This window comes from Polypterus senegalus, chromosome 14 (genome assembly GCF_016835505.1).
Source record: "Polypterus senegalus isolate Bchr_013 chromosome 14, ASM1683550v1, whole genome shotgun sequence".
Lineage (NCBI taxonomy): Eukaryota > Metazoa > Chordata > Cladistia > Polypteriformes > Polypteridae > Polypterus > Polypterus senegalus.
Window position 1 is genome coordinate 833,414 of NC_053167.1, and position 7,321 is coordinate 840,734.

The 7,321-nt window shown below is 39.2% G+C and overlaps 1 pseudogene; it reads right to left on the reverse strand.

The window, feature by feature from the left end:
• Positions 1 to 6,913: 6,913 nt before the first annotated feature.
• Positions 6,914 to 7,041, reverse strand: LOC120515301 (annotated as a pseudogene).
• Positions 7,042 to 7,321: the final 280 nt, after the last annotated feature.

Consider the following 7,321-nt stretch of genomic DNA (forward strand, 5'->3'; position numbering starts at 1 on the left):
CCCTCGACTCTTGAAAATTTTAGAACCATCTCTAACCTGCCTTTCTTAAGTAAAGTTCTGGAGAAGGCAGCCATTATGCAGTTAAATGACCACCTAAATAAACATGCTATTCTTGATAAATTTCAGTCGGGTTTCAGAACAAATCACAGCACAGAAACTGCACTCGTTAAAGTAGTAAATGATTTGCAGGTGAATGCAGACAGAAGCCATTTATCTGTTCTCATCCTCTTAGATCTGAGTGCCGCATTTGACACCATTGATCATAATATTCTTAGAAATCGCCTTAGTCAATGGGTGGGCCTCTCTGGAAGTGTCTTAAATTGGTTTAAATCCTACCTGACAGGGAGAAAATTCTTTTTTAGTTGTGGGAATTACAACTCGAAGACACATGATATCTGGTGTTCCACAAGGCTCTATCCTGGGTCCGCTGCTCTTCTCAATCTACATGCTTCCGTTAGGTCAGATTATCTCTGGGCACAACGGGAGCTACCACAGCTATGCTGATGACACACAGCTGTACTTATCAATAGCACCTGATGACCCCGATTCTCTTGATTCACTAACACAATGTCTGACTTGTATCTCAGAATGGATGAATAGTAACTTTGTCAAGTTAAATAAAGAGAAAACTGAAATCTTAGTGATTAGCAATAATGGATACAATGGGGCTATTAGAATAAACTGGATACATTAGGATTAAAAGTCAAGACGGAGATAAAAAGCTTAGGGGTAATTGTTGACTGTAATCTGAATTTTAAATCGCATATTAATCAGATCACTAGGACAGCGTAAGAAACATAGCTAAAGTTAGACCTCTTATCACTGAAAGATGCTGAGAAATTAGTTCACGCGTTTGTTTTCAGTCGACTAGATTACTGTAATGCACTCCTCCCAGGACTACCCTAAAAAGACATAAATCGTTTGCAACTACTGCAGAATGCAGCTGCTAGAATCCTAACTAGAAAAAGAAAATCCGAGCACATTTCTCCAGTTTTAATGTCACTACACTGGTTACCTGTGTCATTCAGGATTGACTTTAAAATTCTGCTTATGGTTTATAAAGCCTTAAATAATCTCTCCCCATCTTATATATCCGAATGTCTGACACCTTATATTCCAAATCGTAACCTTAGATCCTCAAATGAGTGTCTCCTTAGAATTCCAAGAACAAGGCTTAAAAGAAGTGGTGAGGCGGCCTTCTGCTGTTATGCACCTAAAATCTGGAATAGCCTGCCAATAGGAATTCGCCAGGCAAATACAGTGGAGCACTAATCCTGATACTCTGTATGTTCAGTTCTTCATAATAACTATTCATGGTGGCTCTAAAATCCGTACTGACCCCTACTCTCTCTTCTGTTTCTTTTTCCGGTTTCTTTGTGGTGGTGGCCTGCGCCACCTCCACCTACTCAAAGCATCATGATGCTTCAACAATGATAGATAAATTAAAAGGCAGAAGTCTACGTGACCATCATCATCAAGTCCTTCCGTGAGAACCCTAAATCCAAAGAGGACTGTTTCATTTCTGTTAGGTAGAATGCCCAGAGGGGACTGGGCGGTCTCATGGTCTGGAATCCCTACAGATTTTATTTTTTTCTCCAGCCGTCTGGAGTTATTTTTTTTGTTTTTTCTGTCCACCCTGGCCATTGGACCTTACTCTTATTCTATGTTACTTAATGTTGACTTATTTAATTTTCTTATTGTGTCTTTTATTTTTCTATTCTTTATTATGTAAAGCTCTTTGAGCTACTGCTTGTATGAAAATGTGCTATATAAATAAATGTTGTTGTTGTGAATGTACTTCGTAGTAACGAGATTTCTATAGACTCGTTTCATATGGGGAAACTGTCAGAAACATAAAAAGACTTCGTTGTAATACTCTCTCACCTTGGTCTCTCTCCGCCGCTGCAAAGTCCCGCCCGCCTAGCGTTCTGAAGTGTCCTCAGTGAAGGGGGCAGGCTTATCCTTTTATTAAGGTGCGTGTTACATTAATGGTGCCATTTTTACGTCTAAACAATTGAATGTTATAGTAGTTTCATCATGGCAGCGCAATCCTTAAGATCTATCCATCCATCCATTATCCAACCCGCTATATCCTAACTACATGGTCACAGGGGTCTGCTGGAGCCCATCCCAGCCAACACAGGGCGCAAGGCAGGAAACAAACCCTGGGCATGGTGCCAGCCCACCGCAGTCCTTAAGATCTAACTCTTCTGTTTTGCAAGTGCCATTCTTTTGACGCTTATGGTGTGGTGATCGAGCGTCTTCAGTGGCTGCCCCAAAACTTTAGAATTTATTGCTTCTTAATGTAAGAACCACTTCCTCTGTTCTGATATTTAAATCCTGCCTAATGTTTCAGGCTTTCGGGGATTAGTATTATGTATTTGCTCAGTGGGGGCTGGGTGGTCTTGTGGACCCTGAACCCCTGCAGATTTTATTTTTATTTTTGTTTTTTTCTGTCTTCCCTGGCTATCAGACCTTATTATACTCTTTGTTACTTAGTATTGCCTAATCTTATTTTTATATTTCTCTTCATCTCGTAAAGCACTTTGACCTTCAACAGTTGTATGAAAACGTGCTATAGAAATAAATGGTGTTGTAATGTTTATCATGTGGATGAGATTGTCCTCTGGTTTAATTTTTGGAAGATTAGTCTAGTGCAGGGGTGTCCACACTTTTTCGGCTTGCCAGCTACTTTTAAAATGACCAGGTCGAAATGATCTACCTACATTAAAAATGATTATATATACTGTATATATATATACTGTATATATATATACTGTATATATATATATATATATATATATATACACTGAGTATACTTTATACAGATATATTTTGTCATACCTTGCATAACTGAATAACCTTTATGGCACAATAACATTTCAATACATTTATGGTCACTACAGTATTTTGGATTTAATAATCTTCATATAGGAAAAGACTGACTCGCATAAATAAGTAGAGCCGAATAATGCAGTCAAGGAGGAAGCTCTTGGAAGGACTTCTTATTCTTATTGATCGAGTGACTCACCCGGAATGATGCTTCGGTGTGTCTGCCTTTGCTTTTGAATTCAGCCAAGTGAAAAATGACGGCTTTCTGATTTAACTGTGATTTTAGTTCCCTCTCCTTTCTCTTTCTCAGATCGCTTTTTGGAAGAAAGTCAGTTTCGTAGTTTTTATGAACAGTTCGAAAGTGCCCTTCCACATTTTCCTTCTTTGGAATAGCAATATTAGATTGACAGTTCAGACAAACGTACTTCGATTGTGACATTGTGAGAGAAAAAAATCCTCTTCCAATTACACATCCAGTCCATAACCAACAATTTTTTTTAAAATTCCTTCTTTAGTCGATATAAATTGGAAGGCTACCTAGATCACTTAGATAGCCGGAGTTTTGCGCGTGTGTTTGATCATGCGTGCGGGATGACCAGTGGGTTAGACGAAAAGAGATCTTAGATTGGCCGCCCTGTATGTATAGGGAGCATATATGATAGACTAACATTTTAAAATTTTTTTTTGAATGCAACGCGATCGACCTGCACTACCTTTGCGATCTACCAGTCGATTGCGATCGACGTCTTGGGCACCCCTGGTCTTGTGTTTATGTATTGTAATGCTTTGATTGTGGTTTATTTTTATATTTCATGTTTTCAAATTTGCTTTTCTTTGTCAACAATTTTGGTCAGCCATTGTTTGAACTTTTTAAATAAATTTGGAATTTGAATTTGAAATACAAGATTCAATTTATTTTATCAGCCATCAGTACCAACTACAAGAGGGATGCAATACATTGCAAAATTGTAATTATAGGTTAGAGCAGGGGTGTCGAGCTCCTGTCCTGGAAGGCTGCAGGTTTTCAGTCTCACCATCCTATCCTTCTATATAAAAGCGGTCGGGATTGTCATTCTGTGCCGTGAGTGCTACACAGGCGCGGAGTTTCACACACGCCCCGTCCATTTTGCAATGCACGATGGGATTTGTAGTTTCGTTTTTCCAGGTAAAAGATGATTTTCTACTCCAGACTGTGCGATATCTTCTTCTTTCTTACTATATAAAAGCGGTCGGGATTGTTCTTCAGTCCCGTGAGTGGAAAGCGTAGCGGTATTCCGCTTATCACAGACTTACTACTTGCGGTACGAAGCGACATGATGTGAGCAGAGTTCTGGTGCTCCCATCGTTTCCTTGCTTTTGTACGCGATGCGCTGGAAAAATAGACAAAATTATGTCTCTGGAAATAATTAATGTTGATGGAGTACAAATGCCTCACCTCGTAGTAAATATCAGGGGGGTTCAAAAGGGCGACCTCAATATAGAAAAAAAGTTTAAATTTCATCACAAAAATAACAAACTACGAGTATTAAAGTAATACCGCTCAAATGCAATATAACCAAATTAAGGAGTTTGTATAAAATATCAAAATTGATCTACATATTGAATTGCCTTACGAAGTGGTCAACTTAAAAGTCGGTCACCTTAAAAGGCGGGTCTAGTTAGTGACCAGTTTCTGCTGCTAATTACTTCTTATAATTAACTTGACTCCGGCCCCTTAGTTGATTTTTTTTTCCTTAATTAGCAGCCAAACAATAATGAGACACAAAACAAGCCACCACAAGACCAGCTCCTCTGTGCCCATCACACAATATCTGAAAGTAAAGAAAGGTGACGGTCTCAGTAAGGCTGATCTCTCAGGTCACCAAAACATTTTGACAATGTTCTCAGGAAAAACAGAAAATCAACAGTTTTATAAATGTGTGCTGTGGCAGAATGAGAGCAGCAACAAGCCATGGAATTAAATAACAGGTTTAATTAACAGCAAGAATCGGCTTCTCTTTAAGAAACCTGTTAGAGTTTGAAGTCCCAATTTAACTGGTCATCGGTTGGCTTATTTCACATCTCATTTTTGTTTGGCTGTCATTTAATGAAGAAAAGAGTCAATTCAGAGGACTGAATCCTTCTAATGGGGGATATTAAAATGATGTGGAAAAAAGTTAATTAGCAGTAAAAACTGGTCACTGATTAGGAAAAGGGTTAGAATGAAAACCTGTAGCTGCTGCGGCCCTCCAGACTTGGAGTTTGACACCCCTGGGGTAGAGCATTCATGCGAGTCTGGTTATGTTTAGGGGTAAAAAAAAGTAATTTTTCCAACAAATATATACGGTCCCCCCATTTATGGGCACCTTAATGTTTGGAAAATTGGCATCAAAGGTGCTTGTGATGACTCGGGTGTGTTTAATGGCTTTCTAAGATACCTCGGCCTGTTTCTGCCCTTTGGAGTCTGTAGTCGCCATTGTTCAACATGAGGACAAGAGCCGTGCCAATGAAATTAAAAAAACAAGAATAAAGTCATTAGAGACATCGGGAAACCTTAGGATGACCAAAATCAACTGTCTGGAATATCATGAAGAAGAAAGAACACACTGGTGGGCTCAGTAATCCCAAAGGGACTGGTAGGCCAAGGAAGACCACCACTGATGATGACAGAAGAATCCTCACTGTGGTAAAGAAAAAGCCCCCCAACACCTGTCTGACGGACCAGACACAGTCTTCAGGGGGCTTATTTGTGTGTGTCAGTGGATTTCATGAACAGAAATACAGAGGTTACCCTGCAAGATGCAAACCACAAAAACTGGATGGCCTTTTTTATGAAAAAGGACTTCAAACAGCCTGCAGAATTCTGGGAAAAGGTCTTGTGGACAGATAAGAAAAAGATGAACCTTGTCAGAGTGATGACAAGAGCAAAGTGTGGAGACAAAGAGGAACTACCCGAGATCCAAATGAGTCCACCTCATCTGTTAAACTTGATGGTGAGGGTGTTATGGCTTGAGCATGGATGGCTGCCACAAGTCTTGGCACACTTCTCTTCATTGATGATGGAACTGCTTATGGCAGTCGCACAATGAATTCTGAGGTGTAGAAACATCTGATCTCCTCATATTCCAGTAAATGCCTCCACACTCCGTAGACGACACTTCATCCGACAACAAGATAAAGATCCAAACATACTGCTGAGGCAACACAGGAGAATTCTAAAGCTAAAAAATAGAAAATTCTGGAATGGCCAAGCCAACCTCTTGATTTAAATCCAATCGAGCAGGCCTTTCATATGCTGAAGAGAAAACTTCCTGAAGCAAGCCGGAGCTGAAGATAGCTGCATTAGGGGCTTGGCAGACCCTCAGCACCTGGTGATGTCTATGAATCGCAGACTTCAAGCAATCATTGCATGTGAGGGATATGTGACAAAATCCTAAATCTGGCAAAGACTTTAATAGACCTGCCATTACTGTGTCCAAACATTATGGTGCTCTGAAATGGGGGAACTGTGTAGAAAAAGTGTCGTCATTTTTACATGGCGTGACCAAAATACCTGCAAATCTTCTTAAATGAAAGCCTGAAAGTCATAAAAATGTGTCTTTGTCGCAAACATTATGAAGGGCACTACGTCAAATTTAAATGGCTTGAACTCAACTTGTGTAACAGACCTTACCTGTGCCAGAGTTTACATTATGGGACCAAGATGAGAGTCTTTTTATTTTTCTTTCTTTACTATAGTTCATTTTTTCTTTGTGGATTTAATTCTCCTATCCTATCTTTCCTCTTATCAAACTTGTTTGTTCTTAGTGGATTAGCAGTATTTTACATGACAAAATAAATAAAAGTAAATTTAATTCTTGGTGATTAGGACCGACGGTAGTAAGTTAATTAGGTAAATAATAATAAAATGAACAATAAGAATAAGGTAACATTAAAGAACTGAAAAAAAACATAACGGAATACTACAGTTTGATAAAAAATAATATGTACAGTTACAGTTTGTTAACTACATTAAAAACTAAAAAAGAAACATTGCAATTCTGCGTTCAACCGCAAGAGACTATATTGTTATTATTTCTTTTCTTATACAAGAATTGTAAAGTCTCCTGAGAGACTTGCAAAAATTGCTATATCCGACTATGTTTCAAGTCGTCTGTAGCGGGGTATTGGGTAAAGTTTTCAAGCCTCGGATAATCCTCATTGGCTACGATATTGCCTCTGCGCAAAGATAAAGATGAGAGTCTTCTTAAGGTTCTGTGCATAAATAAAAGCACAGCAGGAGGCTGAGCTGTTAGCTAAAGGGCCCTAAAGCTGTGCAATGATCTGCCTGCTTGTGGGAATGATGCCTCGTCAATCTCGGCAGACTCGCTCCCTTACTCTAGTATCCCCCGATCAGAGACGCCAATTAGCTGTGCATATCGCAAACCCTGTGTGTTAATCATTTGTTCAAAAAATAAAAGCTTGCCAATTCTTCCGAACTGTAACTGACCCTCCTCTGTTCCATTTTTGT